General features: G+C 40.1%; 1 protein-coding gene across 6 annotated transcripts in view; it reads left to right on the plus strand.

The window, feature by feature from the left end:
• The window catches only part of runx1t1 (RUNX1 partner transcriptional co-repressor 1), a 249,532-nt gene that overhangs the window by 134,974 nt on the left and 95,828 nt on the right, over positions 1-18,730 (plus strand). For 4 of the 6 annotated variants that reach the window (XM_017041194.2, XM_025065046.1, XM_025065045.1 and 1 more), the window contains 2 exons: positions 652-833; positions 17,356-17,440. The gene's annotated coding sequence lies outside the window, so the exon portion shown is untranslated. Of the gene's footprint in view, positions 1-40; positions 834-16,445; positions 16,575-17,355; positions 17,441-18,730 lie in introns of those variants that run through there. The other 2 variants (XM_025065048.1, XM_017041192.2) reach the window with 2 other exon arrangements.

Raw genomic sequence — 18,730 nt, forward strand, 5'->3', positions numbered from 1 at the left:
AGGTTTGCGGTTCAATCCTCGGTGTTAACAAATGGTCTTTCTGTATGGTGTGAAGGTTTTTTCATGTATAAAAAAAATCTTTGTCCATCTATCATATGTGAAAGAGTAATGTGAATAATCACAAATATTAAATTATCTGAAACAAGGGGTTCCACACAGCTGATCAGGTCGTGCGTACTCCAGATAACACCTTGACATTAACTTTAATTACCAGTGATATTTTATCCTTGTCTGTTCCTAAAGGTTTATATTTAGCTGTTAAATGCAGGTGTAGTCGTTACGTTCAGTCTTAAAAGTTAATGAATTAAAAAAAATCCCAGCCACAATTTTCTTTAATGGTCCAAAAGCCTGTCGTCGTTCCCCCATAGATGGGTTTATTTCACAGGGCTGTTCCATCAGTGATGGGTTATTAACTTGCATTGACTTCACTGGTGTTGGTGTTGTGTCACGACCTTCCCTGATTAGAAACAAATCAGCTCGTGTGTGTTTGTGTGTGAAACTGAAGTCAGCCACACGGCGCTCATAGTTGAGACGCTGCATGACGTCACACACAGCAGTAGTCTGGATATTTAGACGTTTACTCAAGTCCACAAGCGTGACGTCAGTTTACATGCCATGTGACATACCTGCCAATTGACTTGTGTTTTGCAGGAAGTCAAACAGAGGGAATTAATCAGGCAGCGGCAGGAGCGGCAGCGGCGTCTGCGCCGGAGCATTTACTGCGACCTTAACCACTTTACCGTAGAAGCCAGACGCACTGAAGCTTTACCCACCAACCTGTGACAAATGAGCTCCACGCCACGCTCCCAAATCTCTCTCATTAGTCATGTGAGGTATGTCACCAAGAATAATTACACTCAGCCCAGAAAACATGTTCACGCAACAAAAAACACACACAAAACACCCAACATGGCCGCACCTCCATACATACACCACGCATCATGAAGTAGTCTTTACTGTATGGACATGTGTAAGAACCATAATAATTATAATTATGATCCTTGAGCTAATACTTCACACTGGGCTTTCTCTTTGCTTTCCATATAAACAAATACGTTTCAGTATTTTGTCACATTTTCTGTATGCAGGGTGATGTCACGTGACAGTATGGCGTGTTTTTTCCGTTTCTAAAAGCTCAGTTTTTGTGTAATTTGTGGCTTATGGAGCCTCGACTGTGTGTGTGTGTGTGTGTGTGTGTTTTCAATATTCAGAACCATGCCTCTGTCCACGCTCCACTGGAGCGCTCAGTCTCTCTGACGGACTGGTGAAAAGCAGGGAGGGTCAGTCCCGCCAGGAGCTCATTTAGTCCCTATCTCTACCACACACACACGTGCACACACACACTCCTGCTGCTGCAAGTCACTCTTTCTAGGAGGTTCATTGCTTCTGCAGTTTCACACACACACACACACACCGTTGTGTTACCATTAGGGAGATGTAGTGAGGAGACAGGACTGATGATGCATGTCACAAAGTAGGCCGAGGACTACTGCTGCCCTCACACATTCTGTCCCTCATGTCCTCACACACTCTTGTCAGTCGTCACTTCTTATTGATTTGCTGCCTCCACGACTTTACATCCACTCCTACAGTTCAGCTGAAACGTACGTTGATTTCACTCCCTTCACCGTCATCAGTGTTATGTTGTTGAGCTAAAATTTTGGATTCCCCGTCTACTGATGGTATGATTTTATTTTAAAAAGTTTGTTGCTCAGTAATATCTTGAGTTACTTGCAGTAAACGTTACATGTGCGTTTGCCTCATACAGCAGGGGTCAAAAACGATATTTGTCTGAGGGACTGAAATTGAACAGACAAATTCTGGTTTCCATTTGATCTTCACAATTTTGGAATTTATTTGAGGGCCAGACGACAGGGTTTCAGCCCATGGGCCTCCAGTTGATGATCACTGCTGTAGGAGATTGAAAACACAAGTAAACAGTTTATAATAAAATATAATATAATTGAAATTTACAGTCCTGTGCAGACATAGGAATTTAATTGGACATAATATGTGATGTGAGTTGGCACATAATGTTGGACACCCAGTGTGATTGGCTGCAGGACTGTCCAAATGGATCCTGGTGATTTCAGGACGTTGTCTGACATGGTTGTTTGTAGCCAGGTTCCTATTGGACAATGACGTCACCCATCACTGTCCAGTAGGCTTATTGGGCTTATTGGATTGTCAGGAAAATAGCAGTTAGCTTCGGATTTTATGTAAAAAAAACACCCTCAGCCCTCCCACGGTAAACTTATCATTAATACTTGAATATTAAATTCTCTGCCAACCTGTGTTTGCTCTGTGACAGATCTGAATGCATTAGCAGGATTGTGCTGTGCAGCAGATTAGAAACTCCCCCGTGTTTTGTGAGGTGTGTGGTAATGTCAGACTTAGTGGATTCCGCTGCGATTCTCGTCCTCCCGTTGCTTTTTTTTAATCCCTGATGTGCTGCCTAATGACACAGAGACAGAAGAGCTTGGTGGGAGAGCGGAGGGAGGCAGAGAGGGTGAGGGGAGGTGAGAGAAAAGTTTAGAACACAAAGAGACATAAAAGTAGAATAGTGAAGATGATGCAGTAATATTCCTTTACAGTGTTTGTGTGTGTGTGTGTGTGTGATGCTACACAAATACACTGTAATCTGTGTCATAGGCAGACAGTGCAGGTGCTCAACAGGTGTGGGCTGGATCCCTCTCCATTTGCCTGCCTGTCCCTCCATGTTTGCACGTGCTCATTGTGTTCATCATAGAGAAACACCTGGGCTCTGCTGCACCTGGGCTTGTTGCCCAGTCCTCTGTCTAGAAGCATACGCTCACACACACACACACACACGGATATGGACAAACACACTGTCACACAATGGAGCACAGCCAGTTCCTGTTCCTGGCTGGAGCAGGAAGCAGCAGCTGACATCCTATCCTTCAGTTCCCAGCAGAATCAACACCCTGAGTAAACCATCCAGCCCTGAGCCACTTGAGACTCACACGTCTGAGAACCAGGCCTCTTGTACACAACTGGTAAAATTGGAAAGGAGAGCAGCGAGGAAGTTGTCAGCACTTTGGTTAATAACCAGTGGCTTCTTTCTCTCTCTGCTGACTTCTTTATGGTGTGTGACTCAGTTTCCCTCTAGTCAAAGCTGACGTCTGTGTCCTGAGTCATTTTTACCATTTAATAAGTGAGAAAAAACTTAAACAAGTTCAACTAGTTTTCAACCGTGCTAATTTATTTTACAGACAGTACAATAATTGAATTTGTCAGTGGCATATTCAGGGCAGCGACAAACGTTGGCCCAGGTCAAAGGGTCACACAGGAAGTTACCCACTTCTGTTGCTTGCTGCCTGCAGCTTTTCTATAGAATATTTAACTCGACTTTTTTTTTAATATTTCCATGTTTTTCCAACATATGGCCTTTAGACACTAATACCAAGTGATGCCTCCCAGAAATGTAGCCGAGATTTCCCAAAATGGTTTGGCCATGCACGAGTGTGCATGGAATCACCTGAGGGAATTAGACCAGCAGCTCATCTCCTCCTGGTCCGTGATGATTTTTCCTTGAATACGTAAGGAGATCTCAGCTCCGTTTTCCCCGGTGAGGCAGTGTTCCAGAGAGTAAGCGAGCGCTGTTGCATGCAGATGCATTGAAGTGGAAGAAGTGTTCTCACGGTGAACGCGGTGTTTGTCAGCCGTCAGGCTCCTCAGTGTGGAGAAGGTTCAGGGATTTGACTATTTACTAAATGAAGCTGTGACTGTGTTATATGTTTAAATCATAGTTATTTTTATATTTAAAGGCGGTTTGTGTTCAACTGGTGGTGCAGCAACATCAATAGTTTGCTTCCTGCTCTATTGCATTAGTGACACGTGGGTAGGTTTTACTTGACCCACGAATTTTACAAAATAATATTTTATGCATCTTACCTGAAGGACACACGCTCATACTCTAAGCAACTTTTTGCCCATTTTTTTTATTATTTTTTTCCAATATTGTGGTAATATTTACCTTTAAACAGTTTCTTGGTTAACTTGATATTTTATATTTTCTGCCCAAAGACTTTTTATAAACATAAACTGGTAACTGGTACTCATTTTTGTCTGTGGGGGATTACATTGATTGTTGTTGTTAATTTGTTCAAAAAAATTACCAACCTAAGAGTTTTTATTCTTGTAAAATCGCGACATTACTTACTTTTCTTGCTGTTATTGGAAAAGCTGGGTTTTTGAACATCCATTAGATTAGTGTACAAATTATTTATATTCCTCAAAGGAGGACTAGTTGTCTGTTAAAGTACTGCCCCTGTTAAATAATCTGTCCTAAACCTTGGGTTGACTACAGCAGTAGGCTTGAAATTTGAATTGAAATCAAATTCACCCACTAATTAAAATCAAACTTCATTTTTTTCCCCCACTTTTGTTCTAATTTGAGCCCAAACAGCCGGTTGAGAACAATTAGCCATTCTTCCATCTTCACGGTCCACAGGCACGTGTCTGACCTGGGCAGGAAACCAAACCCCAGAGGAACAACACATTAGTTACATTAGAAGCATAACCTACATCATTAGCGCTGACATTTAAACAGGCTGAAGCAGCAGTCGTCGTGTTTTGGCAACAGTCACAACGGCAGATGATACATGCTCCGCGAAGATTGTTGGCTATCAATCTTCCTCTTCACCCTCCGTCTTGTTCATTCGTTCCCTCTTTGTGCGTGAAACAAACCTGAACAGAGATCACATGACACAGAGGTAACCAGCCTCAGCGCAGTTGTCAGCATTTGGGGACCATCAGGCAAATGCACATAGCACATAGCAACATTTCTCTTCTCCTTTTTTTTTCTCAGTCAAATAACAAACTCTAATTTGAGATAAAAACTGAATCCTGATTTTATACTGTTAACTTTCACCATCCAGGTTTTGTTCACTAGTGGTGGACTTTTGGTTTTGTTTTATTTCTCTAGAGTTTCAGAAATCTGATATAATAGATAGACCAGGACTGCAGGCAGGCCTTATTGACAGTAGCATATGTTTTTTTCTAGATTTTGATAAACATCAGAACATCACTGTCTTGAGTTAGACGGTCAATACCCCCAGGGGCAAAAGCAGAGTAGGGACTCGCTCTCTCACACACACACACAATCTGCCCCCCCATCTCTCTACTTGCCCTCCACTGTCCACTCTTCCCCTCTTTGTCGTCCTCAGAGGCCACAGGTCACCAAAGGTCAGGGCACATATCAGTCAGGCAGAGGGACGCTAGCGGAAGAAAGACTTTCATTCAGAGAGAACTTTTTCTCATGTTGCTTTTACTTTTAATTGCATCATCTTTGTCACTCTGTCAAAGGGTAAAAAGGCAAAAGTCCAAAATCAAAGAGGGCTTTATGACTGACTCATGCAGAATTGACCATGTCTGTTTGCCCTGCAGTGGCAGTAAGTTATGTAGCTTACAGAGTAGTTCAGAGTACTGCTACTGTCCTGTAATACTTTAGAAGTCAAACCAGCTTCATGGAGCAGAGAAAGTTTTTTTTTATCAAACAATAAACTATCAGAAAGCCGTATAAAAGTGACATCACACCATGGTAAAATAACGTTATCAGCAGCAGACAGGTGGCCGGACTGTAGGGGCCGCCCACGCAAACAGTGTGACACATTGACGGGTGTGGTAGTTTGCACAGGTGTTCAGAAAGAAAAAAAACTTCCTGTGATATTTGCATTTGATTTCTAATTATCCTTCGCCTTCATTCCCACACACACTCACACACACACACACTGTGAGGGGGTGACTGATGGGAGAGCGAGGCAGGTTGAGCTGTCAGGCCTTAGGGCTAATGTGGCATTTACACAGACGGGGCTAATACCTATGTGAAGGACAAGTCCAACACCACAGTCAGGAGGTGTCATTAAATATAATACACATCAGCAGACACTGTGTGAGAGGCCGAGTGTGTGTGTGTGTGTGTGGGTGGGGGGGGGTATCAGTAGAAAAACTGCTTTTAATGATTCACTACACACACCTGTGGCCCTGGTATTAGCAACAAACACACACACCTACGTGTGAAATACTTAGCTTTATGCAGACAGTGCAAGTTCAGTTCATGAAATATTCATTTGAAAATATAGATACAATAATTGTGTGTTTTTTTTCGGTCTAATTATTCATCTGGCTTTACACTAACACTTGATAACTTTGTTCAATAAATCCCACAGCCTGAAATGTGTGTATATATATATTAATATATATGTGTATATATATGAAATAATTATTGTTTAAATGTGTTCCATGATCGTTAAATGACCTTCTTCACATCTTGTCCTTATTATTCCATCACCTTGACCTGAGAAGCAGTCAGAGGAAAAGGTCACGGCAAATCATTTACAGATTCTGAATGGTAAAATACATAAGTCTTTTAAATATGTCTATATGAGAGAGAGAGTAAAAGAGAGAGAGCGAATTTGTGTGTGTGAGTGTCACATAGAGAAACGTTCTGTCATCTGTGTTTTATCACAACCTTCTACAATTTTCTCCTATTTTCTAATCCTTCTCTGTCTGCTGCTGCTCCAGCCTCTCTCAGATTAAATGCAGTGCACATACAATTATATTTATATTTTAAAAATATAGTATGTTTGCGTGGATATTGTGTTAAATACTTACTTTTTTCTGTATTTGTCACCTTCCTCCCTCCCACAAATCCCCCCTCATTAACAGTTCCGATCATATTCAAGGACACACACCTACAGTCACCCCCTGACTCACACACACTAGTATATACTTAACAAGGTCTCCTTTTCTTTTCCTACGTTAATCCTGATTCCCCCCCCGCCCCCCGCCCCCGGCTTGTCTGCTCGTCTGTCTCACTCTCAATAATAATAATAATAATAATAATAATAATGTCATATCTTAGTAATGTCATGTGTTTCAGTGGCTCCATGTTTGTATTGTCACTTTGCTGTTTTCTTCTTTCTTCTCTAATACTAAATGTCCTCACATTATTATTATGACTTTTTTCTTTCTTTTTTTTTTTTTTTAGCAAACTTTTATCTATATGTATGAATTACTGCTCTAACTGGTGCTCCTATGATTACTCTGCTAAACTATGATCCAGTTCATCCTCCAACCACAGCTCTGGTGATGTGAAAGCATCCACTGAATATAGCATTTACCCTCGGCTCTTTAAGAAAAAAACCCTAACTGAGGCTTGTGAGAGGGAAGAATATAAACCATTTTACCTCCAGTTGCCTGGAGCCCACCGCTGCCGTCCTCTGCAAATGTTCTTTGGCACAATTGATGGCCTATTCATCTCATTTAGTGTTGTTACTCTCAAAGGCTGAATTGCATTTTTACAAAAAGGAATGGATTATGGCGTACTCACACACGCCGTAAAGATGCAAGCGGCACTCCAGAGAACTCATTGAACTGCTGCTGAGGGAAAAGGCCCGGCGATTACACCGACTGTTACTATTATTTCAATACGAGTCTTGTGCCACAGCCTCAACCCCGTCCTAATCTGCAGCCAAATTGACATAGATAACAGGAAATGAATATACAGCTGTGAATTTAATACATTTAAACAGTTACAGTCAACATACAGTTGGTACAGAATATATTCGACCAAATGGATTCTATTCTGCAGGAAATTATTTGTGTGCCCTGCTGCTAACTTTAATTTGTTTCAATTATCTAACGCATATTTATCAAACGCAAGGTCCGTGGGCCAAATGCAGCCCGCCTTATCAATTCTTAGCTTAAAGTCTAGTTGTCTTAAATAGAAGTCTATTGTATAAAGTCTATTTTAGTGTATAGATGGATAGATAGATAGATTCCTATGTGTACTAACTACACATCAGCACTTAGCGCTGGGAGGTTAAAGCTGTAAGTACACATCCTTTCACATGTCTTTGTATGCAACTGCAAGTATGGTTATTTAAGCCTGTGTATGTGTGGCACTCTGCACATGCTGCCAAATATAATTACGACTTCCCAGGGCCACTTCCCACTGTCTGGGCTGGCTCTCTCAGCAGGGGTAGATTGGGAGAAAATAAGGGCTTATTCACTGGACTATAAAAAGAGCTGTAAACAATCCCACATTGTAGCTACTGGGAGGAAAAGTGAGAGCAGTGAAGCACCAACGAGACGCTCAGCTGCACCGCTCGCTGTTGACTGGCTGCCTGGATTGGGAGTCAGCTACTCCTTGACTGACTATCTGGTTAGTTTGGTTGTTAGGTAGTTGTTCCACAGTCTGACTGTCAGTCGCCTCCTGTTAGCCTCAGGCTAACTCTGCCATAAAGAGAGAGAGGAATTAATTTAAAGTATGACTCTTTCACAGGGCGTAATGTGCTCTAAAAAATTCAGCAGATACAAATGTACCTTATATATGCTGTATATTTATGTCTGATTTCAAAAGTACATGAGTTGATGCAAGTATTGTTACTGTATGCAAACAATAACATATTGAAGCCTAAGTTGTGCTCAAGGCTTAGTTTGCATACTGCGTTCATAACATGTTTTCAGAGAGTATGTGGATGCATTCCAGATGCAGAAGATGGAGCAGTACCTCCAGGAATGGGGGGTGCGATGTTACACAGTATAGCTCAGTTCTGTGTCTCTGCCTTATGTCCGTAGCACATGGTGTGCTAATGTATCTTCACAGTAGGAACGTCTACAGCTCACCAAGTCACTTTGTTTGTTTGAGAGATATTTGGTCAAATAGAAAAAGGACTACTCTGTTATGGTGACACTTAGTGTAAGGCAAGAGACAGTTTTGAATTCTAATGTGCTGTTGGTGTAAAAGCTCTGCTCACTTTCTCCTTAGCTGGCTCTGATATTTGAATCTTTTATTCATCATCTAATCTAGAATTTGTTTTTGTTCAGTACAGAAATATTAATCTACAGGGTAGACTGAAACAACCTTCTGTAGGTGGGAAGAAAATAAAACCAAAATAAAATAAATAAATACTTTGTTTCATACAATGCATCAGCAACAATTAGGGAAAATAAATCACCTTTTAAAATATAATTGAAATGAGTTTCCTGTCAGTGACTGACACAGTGACAGATAGATAGTAGTCTGCTGCCTTGGAGGTCCTTCTGAAACACACACCAGTCACCCACTCAGTGATAAGCAGCTCATTAAAACAGCCTCTGTGTTTTGCCAAGTCCTCTCAGCTTTGGGGACATTATTTTGCACTGCACACCTCTTTCAGGGAGCAGGGGGGTGTATTGTTTACCGTTGCACTACTCTGAGGAGCCACTTAGGCGTGAAAGGCAGATGTGTTTGTACTGTAAACAAGAGAAGGCAGAAGGAGAGTGGTGGAGAGCCATGCCAAGAGATCCTCCCTGGCTGCCAGGGGCCTGCAATCCTAGACGTCATCTAAGAATACTGCCAGGAACAATGGTGTGTAGGAGAGCGTGCCAACACTGAGGCTTTGTCTAACTTTCAGCCAGTGTTTTAGAGGAATTTAATCAAAGTCCGAGCACCGGTGATTAGAAAGGTTGAATTGTTTTTAATCTTTCTAGTGCATTTGTTTTTCAAAATACCTCTTATGAATAATACTTTTTTCAACAAGCCAGATAGAAAACCCAATGTTCTCCTTCCACCTGTTGGTTAGTGTCACTTATCAGAGTATTTAAATTGAATCACAAGTTTTATTTTAGGTTTATTTTCCTTTCTTATCCTAAATTATTGCAGCACTTCCCAAATTCGTCCCTTTGCTTTATTGCGACACGTTGCTTCGTCTGCAGTACACACTAGTACAGCATTTCTCTGACCTCTTCATTGTTTTCCTGTCACAACAACAGGACACATGGCGCACTTCATTTGTAGCAATGTAAAATATCACACTGTTTCACCAGGTGATAGTGACTCCTGCTGGACAATCTTGAAGCATTTCATGTCTAAAATACTGTGTATTTGTTGTTGTTTTTTCATCTCTCTTTTTATATTTTAACGTTTAAAACTGTTTCATAGATTTCATACTTGAATAGATTGTTGGTTTTAAATCATTGAACTTTAGTAATGTGATTAGACAACCACTTCAACCAGGAACCACTTCACCACTATGCATCCCAATATCACTTTATTGGATTGGATTAGGTTAGATTAGATTAAATTGGATTAGATTAGATCTGTGTGATCTCTTTGGTTTAGTTTACAGTGAATTCTTGAAGACGTTAAGAATATACCTGGATTAAACAGACAGTCTGGTTGCTTGATGTGAGCTGTTCCCTCTGACTGTTCTCTCCAACTGTTCCATCTGACCGTTCCCTCTGCTGTGCACAGATGCTACTTTTTCAAAGTTGCGTGTTAACAAAAGGTTTGATTCTCAGGCTCTGTGTCTCATGCAGCAGCAGCAGCCAACAGAGACTCTCTGCCTCTCAGACTGACACCTGTGGTTTTTGTCTGAGAGGATCCTTGAACAGCCTCGCTCTCCTTGTGCACCTGAGCAGGGATTTGTTCGGCTTCAAGAAGTTACAAATTACAAGAAAACCATCAACATTTATGAAATACCGCGCCTTGTTTTATTTGGCTGTTTACCTCCTTTCTCCCTGTTGCATCACAGAAACTTGTTGTCGACTCCCTTTTGCCATTTTCTTCCGATATTCTCGCTTTTTTCTCCAACTGCTGTGATCCATTTCAACTCCAAACCTCTGGATGATAAATAAAGGGAATTAAAGATGTGCAACAACTTTCCGCTTTTACAGAAAGTGGCTTTTGAAATAAAGAGGGCACTAATGCATCCAGACGAAGCCTGTGCCTTGGCAGCCTGTCTCTTTGGCTTTATTTATTAATAAAGCAATCATTAGTCCCTTTTATCATCATGGGTTTGAAATGCCCATAAATTTCCAATAATGAGTGCTGCTCAGTGGCCATGAACCTCACAGTGTGCTCCTGACAGGTAACTGCTGCCATTACGGATAATTTGGTTTGATATTTGACCTCACAAATGAGGTGTTTGTGATTTTGGAGTAATTGCTGTAAGGACAGTTAGGACGGAAATATTAACATTTAAATTTTCAGATCAGTTTTGCTCTTTGTTTTGTCAAAAGTTAAGAACATGTTTTTCTTCCTTTTGTTTTAATGGAACATTCCTAATTTAATTAATGAATTAATTTGTTCAGTAGGCCAAAATGTATAATTTAGAAACTTAAATTTTTACTTTTTTCAACCAAAAAATACATTATATATTTATACAGTAATATATAATATATTTTATATTATATCATATATATCATATATATTTTTGACCTTTTTATTAGTACTAATGGGTGTACCTCCTTAGGTCATAATAAATCCTTGTGTGTATTGCGTAGATGCCTTTACCTGTGCCTGTGTGTGTGTGTATATCTATTCTGTATATCGATTTATGTATGAGTGTGTGTTAGTGTGTGTATGTATGTATACACATCTCATCTGCATGGCGCCATGCCCCGTTGCTTCCACTGGGCCGTGTGAGAACAAAGACTTTCCATTTGCAGGGCTGCTGTACCTGCAGGGAAAAACCTGATCATAATTAGCTGAATGATGAGCCTCAGCCATGCACTGCACAGCAGGCCTGTGGCTGCTTCTGTGTCCCCCCCTTCTATCCCCCCTCTCTGTCTCTCTCTTCCTTATTCTTCATGTTAACCTATGTCTTCTTTTTTTCTGTTTCTGGAATCTTCCTCACATCCATTGTCTCTCATGTGATGAGTGTCTCTCATCATCTGCCTTCTGTCAGCGCTCTCTCTCTCCCTCTCTCTCTGCCTCTTCTTTGTCTCTTTCGTCCACTCTTGTCATTTACTTCCTTGGATCTCACTTGATCCAGCTTCCCTCTCTGTCTGGATCTTTTTCCTCCCACTTTTCTGTCTCTCTGATCTTCAGACACATTTTTTGTTTTTATCTTATTTTCTCCAAAGCTGGAAAAAGTGAGAATATTACAGCACATGACTGAATTCTCCACGATTAGACCCAGACATACTCTGGATCTACTGATTGCACTAGTCACAGTCAAATAACTGTGTCGTGATGCTTTAGCATTAGAATCATTCATTTACCTGCACCAGTCCACCAGAGAGCAACATGTCATACCTATAATAAATCTATGGTGTCAAATAAATCTAGTGCTTCCCAAACTGGGGGCTGGGTTCCACCTACAGGGCATGAAGCTCTGTAATAGGCCCCAGCAGGCAAATCAATTTCAGTTTTTTAAAAATGTCTTTATTTCTGCCACAGATGGAAATGTTCACTGATTGGAATTTTATTTATTTGGTTAAAGGTTTGAAGCCATAGCTGCGACTGTGTCCACGTAGGACACATTAGACATATGATGACAGAAGGGGGCGCTGCAGTGAAACCACCACTAAATTGACCTAATCCTGTACGTTTTAGAACTAATGGAGGAAGCCAGATTAGCTGGGGAAAACCCAAACACATAAACAACCAATATGCAAATCACACACAGAAACACACAGACTCCACCTTTAAACCGGTGATTTTCCTGTAAGGCAGGAGCACAAACCACTCTTCCACAGTGTTGCCTGTTAGCTCTCCTTCATAGGACTTCACCAACATAGAGCTACAAACGTTCGTCTTATTTTTATTTTATTTTAATATGTAAAAGGTAATGTGAGTCCTCGAAAATAATAACTCTTAAAATAACTGTTGCTTTTATTATCACTCTGACTGCTGCCATCAAATCGCTTTATCTTTAAACATTTCATCTACACAGATTTGTAGAAAATAAAAAAATAAACAATTCCTCAAGATTTACCTCCTATCAGTAGATAAGACACTTTCAATTTGTTTCTCCGTTCCTCCCTGGATCTTATCAGTTAATTCAGCTTGGTAGTAATTCCACACATTCTAATATGGTTTGGTTGGTTTTCTTTTTTCTTTTTTTTCGTCCTCTGTGTTTATGACTCAAGCTGCCATATTCTCCTGCTCACCTCCAGGCTGAGCTCTGCCACCTTTGTTGACTGTATCATGACTGAGGGTTCAGCTGCGTTCCATTATGTTGGGGATTATTAATGACATCTGTGGTGAGCGCCACAGTCCTTCCCTTCATGCTGTGTACTTTGTAAGGCAACGGAGGTTGCGCTCACTGAACAGATGAAAGGCTATACTGTAAAACAATCTAATTTGTGTTTGACTCAAGTGAAAATTCCTGCATCTGTTGAGCATCTGCAAGGCTTGGACAGAAAAGTCATTTCTTCCAAGAGGATGATGTTTGCTGTGAAAAAAAAAACCACTGTGTAAAGTCACAGTGAGAACCATTTACATCACATCTGTTTAAAGCTTATTCAGTAAGGCCTGCAGTCAAAGGTTACCATGGATTTACAGTAGAATGTAATTAGTTATTGTGTTTTTGGACCAGTAAAATGAAGGGAAAAATAGAAAACACGAACAGAGGGTGGCGTTTGTACTGATGAACAAACTGCACCACCTGGATTTATTGTGATTTAGGAGTACATACAAGTATTCATTACTTAATTGATCAGTTTTTAAGTAAATTAATCAATTTTAATCCATTTCTAATGTAACTATACTTACAGAGACATTTTATTATGATAATAAGTCCCTTTGGACTATAGTTTGGAGCTGTGGTCAGAACTAGGGTCATATTAGAGTTTGGATATGGATTGAGATAAGGATATAATATATATCTATAATCTATTTTATGCTATAGTAAATATTTAATAGAATTATAAAATATATAAGAATAATAGCAACTGTGGTCAGGGATAGGAATTTCTAGTGTGTGTGTGTGTTTGCGTGTGTGTCATACAGGGCAAAAAATGTATCTATAAAAGTAATATATCACCACATAAAAATCTCTGTGGTGGCCTCTGGGCAGGGCAGGTATTCACTATGCCACCCACTCTCTCACTGTCTCTCTGTCTCTCCAATTCTTGTATTTTCTCTCTCCGTCTCTCTCTTTTCCTCTCTTCCTGTCTCTCTTACTTCCTCTCTCTCCCGGCACCACAACAGGCTGGGCAGATGGCAGCCCCTCGGCCCGCCTTGCCAGAAAAAGCATGTGAATTAAAGGTTATACCCAGCAGGTTTGAAGAGCTGCCAGCTCTGTCGCGCTGTGGTGGAAGGGGGGCCCTGGCCCACCTGCCTCCCAGGCTCAGGGACATCTGGCTGGGGTTTTGTGGAATGATGAGCACGAGGCCGCCAGCCGCCACCGCCACTGCCACCCCGACCGGCACTGGGCCGAAAGGAGAAGCCGTCATCTGTTCAGTTTTTCACCAAGCAAATGAACAAATGGTCTACCTGCTGGTGTGTGTGGACTTGTGTTTGTGTATCTGTCTATGTGTGTGAGAGATGACCCTGTATGATCCAATGGGATGTAAGAGAAAATGTGAAGTGGGCTGTGGTCCACATTATGAAGACAACTGCAAGAATTTAACCGACGACAAAGTTTATACTTACATTTTTTTTTGTCATTTTAAAATGTCTCTACTCATAAAACCTGCTGACTCTATAGGCTGCATTAAATATACACATCCTAATATATCTATATATAAAAACTTCAGACCTTGCAAATGTACCTTGTACATTACAAATCTTGGCCGGGGTTGCCAGGTCCATAAAGTGGTTGCCAGGTCTGTAGATGTTGACTGAAACAGACTGGTCACTGGTGAGAGCTTAACAATACAGCCTGTCTCAAATCTGCCCTTAATTCCTTCTCAATATGTTTCCCCTTGTTTGCTTTAGCTGTGAGCACGGTTGAAACGTTAGGACCCGAGTAGCTTCACAGATGTTGCAGCATATTTCGAGACCTGCCAGCGCACAGAAGCTCTATCAGGAAGTGAGACACATTACATCCACCGCTGGGAGTCACTGACAGCCATGATTAGAGCGGCTTTGATTGGAATGGCCTTTGGTTTGGAAGGTTCAAAAAAATACACGGTATTGAATGACGCTCTGGAGCTATTGTCGCTGCGTGTAATAATGTGTGGTAGTATAACAGTACTGATACATGTTTGTTACCTTGGCAGCAGCTGTACTGTGAGGTACTTTAACAACTTAAGGCTGTTAATGGAGCTGTTTGTTTTTATTCCTTTATAATTTTGTGCTCTTTTTACAACATTAACATAATTAGGTCCAACTTCTAGTCTATTTATATCCACTATAAAACCGTTACTTGTTGATAGCACTGTCTCTGGAGAATAAACCAAAATACACACAGAGGTTTTCAGTGTAGTTTACAGGTTGATATTATTTTGCCAGGATAGATACCATATTTTTGCCATAAATTAATGTTGTGTTTATATTATGTAATATTTTTGAACATATAGCTGATACAAGACATATTAACTAATGTAAAATTTCAAGACAAATCACAAATTACTTTTTTTGTAAAATATTTAGCTTTTACATAAAGTTTTCTTTTTCTCCAACTGTTCCTTTTAAACATTGCATCAATTAACTAATCTAACCCTGTACTAAATATACATTTTTACATAATTCATACTTTTATTGAGGGTACTGTTGTCAAAGATATCGTCACACCTTTAGGATAAGTTGTTAATATTCTTCTGCTACACTCTCCGTGACCCTTGCTGCCTTGATGTGGTGTTTTCCCCCTGAATTCGAGTCATGTGACTTGTCTGTGACCTCCCTGCTCCAGGGGTCAAAACCATCAGTGATGTCAGAGGAAAACCAGACGCTCTGTGAAGGTGTTAATGACTGCTCAGCCACAAAATCAACACTCTGTGTGGACAGTGTGTGTGTGTGTGTGTGCACTGACTCAGGGGGTGACTATTAACAGGGAGGAACTCTCTTCAGAGGAGGGACTCTTGTTAATGTGTTAATGTGCCTATCTGATTTAATAGACACGGACACTCACACAACATGAGCTTGTCCTCACTCTCTCCCTCTCTCTTCCTCTCTCTCTCTCTCTCTCTCACACACACACATCAGTGTGTTGAAGATGCTCCTGATGTCTGGACCTCTAGACATTGCTGGACTCTCTCCCTCCTTGCCAGCTGCCAACTCCTGACCCCATGTTACATCCTCCTCCACATGGCCCACACAGCTGGTTCAGAGCCCACACAATGTTGGCCGCTCGCTTACTGACACACACTCACTCATATTGTATATATGCACAGGTCTTTGGGCATCTATACATGTATATTTGCATAGGTAGAAAGGCTTAAAAATCCACAAACAAGTGGTTTTCAGAGGTCATTAACCTGCACTGAACTGGATAGGCCCACTTGAAAAAGAGACATAAGAAACTTAATTGTCTTTTAACTTCAAAATAAGCGAGCAACACATAAATAATAATAATACACTAAAACATATACATTAATAAATATAATTTATGTTTTTTAATGTATTTATCAATATTAACTATTTAAATATATCATGGGGAAATGCAAAATGTACAGTACACTGACTTCCCCGCCTTTCTGGGGAAATGGTATATCTGGGGAAATGTACAGTCCACTGACTTCCCCGCCTTTCTGGGGAAATGGTATAATCCAGAATGCGCGCTAACGCGGAAAAAGACGTTAAAAAAAAGACCTGTTGCCGGTTAAATATACTATAACTGCTGGTTTCTCGACAGAAACAAACAAACTTCAGACAAACTTGACGAATACATTCAAAGGTGTGTTGCTACTTGTTTTAATTAAAAAACTCGGCGTTAGGTAGCACCTATTCAAAATATTGTAATGTTAGCCTTTAGCTTGGTTTTCAATTTTAGAAAATTCCATTCACTGTGGAAGTTGGCACTTTTTTAAGTGTTGAATTAGTAATTTATTAGAGTGGTTTATAAGTAAGCATTTTTTTAACATTAATAAGTTAATTTGTTGTAAATTAACTTATTGAGATTTGTAAGTCGTAAATTGTCGTAAATACATAAAAACAGACAGTACGCGCTTTGTGGCAGGTGTTGGGGGGCCGCTTTGGCTTAATTGTAAGTCACTTTGGATAAAAACGTCTGCTTAATGTATTGAATCAAGATGTGAATGTAATCCATTTTCTCTCTCGGTATGACAAAATCATCTCACTTAAGTTTGAAGTAGTACTATTACATTTTTAAAAAACTACATAATACAAAATCAAAACTCTAAAATATTCTTTCAGAATCGATCATTTTCTATTGAAATTCAGCTAAGTTTCCTTAACTGCAACCTCTTATTGTCTGAAAGGTGGATGGTCATTTCTTACCCAGTTTTGATTCTATATCTGGATTATAGTAAATCTCCAAATTTTGATAATGATTTTTGTTGACTTTCCCACTATAATTGACCAATTCTGAATTAACATTTCTGAATCTGTTGCAGGCTGCAACATTGAATTTGTTAGGTTAAACAAAATGCCTTAAGTCAGTTAAAGACAATAAACCTGTTCTTTGTCTCTCTTTGTGTTTGAATTTGGCCGTAAAGGTGCGGGGGGCAGAGAGCATCACCTCAGAAACTATGCTATTGTTCCTGCAGCTCTGTTGAAGCACTCAGACGTCTCTCAGTGTAGGTACGTTTCCCTGTCATCTGCTCAGGTCCGTCTGCTGCAGTATTCAGAAGAGTTTTTTTTTTTCACGATTGACTGACAAATACTTGGAAACAAGTCTGATTCAAAAAGCATGAGAGAGTGATTTGTGACAGAAGATTGATTTTGAAGAGACACAGGGTTGTGGAAAGTGTTTTGGGTGTATCATGTTGTCACTGGCTGTATTTATCATTACGAACTCAGATACAGACTGAAAACGTTTAATGCAGCACATAACAGGAAAAAAAGCTAAATTCTACAGGACTTTAAATGCACTTTGGTTTGAAGAATGTCTTTTGGTTTTATTATAGTGTCTGCAGTCTTCGGAGCTGTATTTATCATTATTACAGAGCTCAAAGTCAAACAGTGAATAGTTCTGATTTTGAAAAAAAAAATTCTGCAGGATGCAGAACCTAAACTGTTTGTTGATTCACCAAACGTAGCTATTCAAACCTATGTGTATTTTTTTGTTCTTTAAAACAGAGTTTTAGACTTTTTTTGTTGACCAAACTGACATTTCTCATCCATGTGGTCTGAGCTTGTCTGTTTTGCACTAATCGTAGCCTTAAAAAAATAGTGAGAGTGTTTGCCTGAGGAAAAGGGCAGCTCCAGGGCAGGTTATCAGCCACCGCAAACCTCTGACTTAAAGCACGCCTGGTGGGTGTTGATACGTTACCAGTGCACTCATTTGACACAAACCAGACACCATCTGGAATTGAAGGGTAAAGCGCTGCTGGGATAAAGGGATGGACTGAAAAGAAGTACTGTACTTTATAGGAAAGAAGGGAGTGTTGGAGAGGATATGGGGAAGAGTTACTGTTGAAGGAAATATGAGAAGTGAAGTGATAGAATCTGTACATTCTAACGTCGTTGTAAAATAGGAGATAGTGAAGTTGGGTGGATTTAAGAATATTAGGGAAGGATACTGTGGATATTCCTTTACATTGTATGATGTCAGTCAGTAGAAAAGAGAATGATGTTCAAAGGAAACTTTTAGTGTCATTTACGCACGTGCTCTGCTGTTCCTCTTCTTTTTCTGCCATTAGTTCAAATATATATATAAAATGAGTAGATTTTGGAATCAAGCCTCTTCTAACATAAAATGGTAACCGCAAAATTGAGTTTACAGTGTCAGCCATTATGTCCAGGTGGAAAACTATTTCTCTCTTGTTAAATCTTGTCTAATTTGGTGGAAAATAGATGGTAAAGTTTCAAAAGATGTTGTAGACTGTGTTGATACCATGTGACAGAGCTGGACTGTTTAATAGGGGTTGG

Source organism: Cynoglossus semilaevis, chromosome 18 (genome assembly GCF_000523025.1).
Source record: "Cynoglossus semilaevis isolate Cse_v1.0 chromosome 18, Cse_v1.0, whole genome shotgun sequence".
Lineage (NCBI taxonomy): Eukaryota > Metazoa > Chordata > Actinopteri > Pleuronectiformes > Cynoglossidae > Cynoglossus > Cynoglossus semilaevis.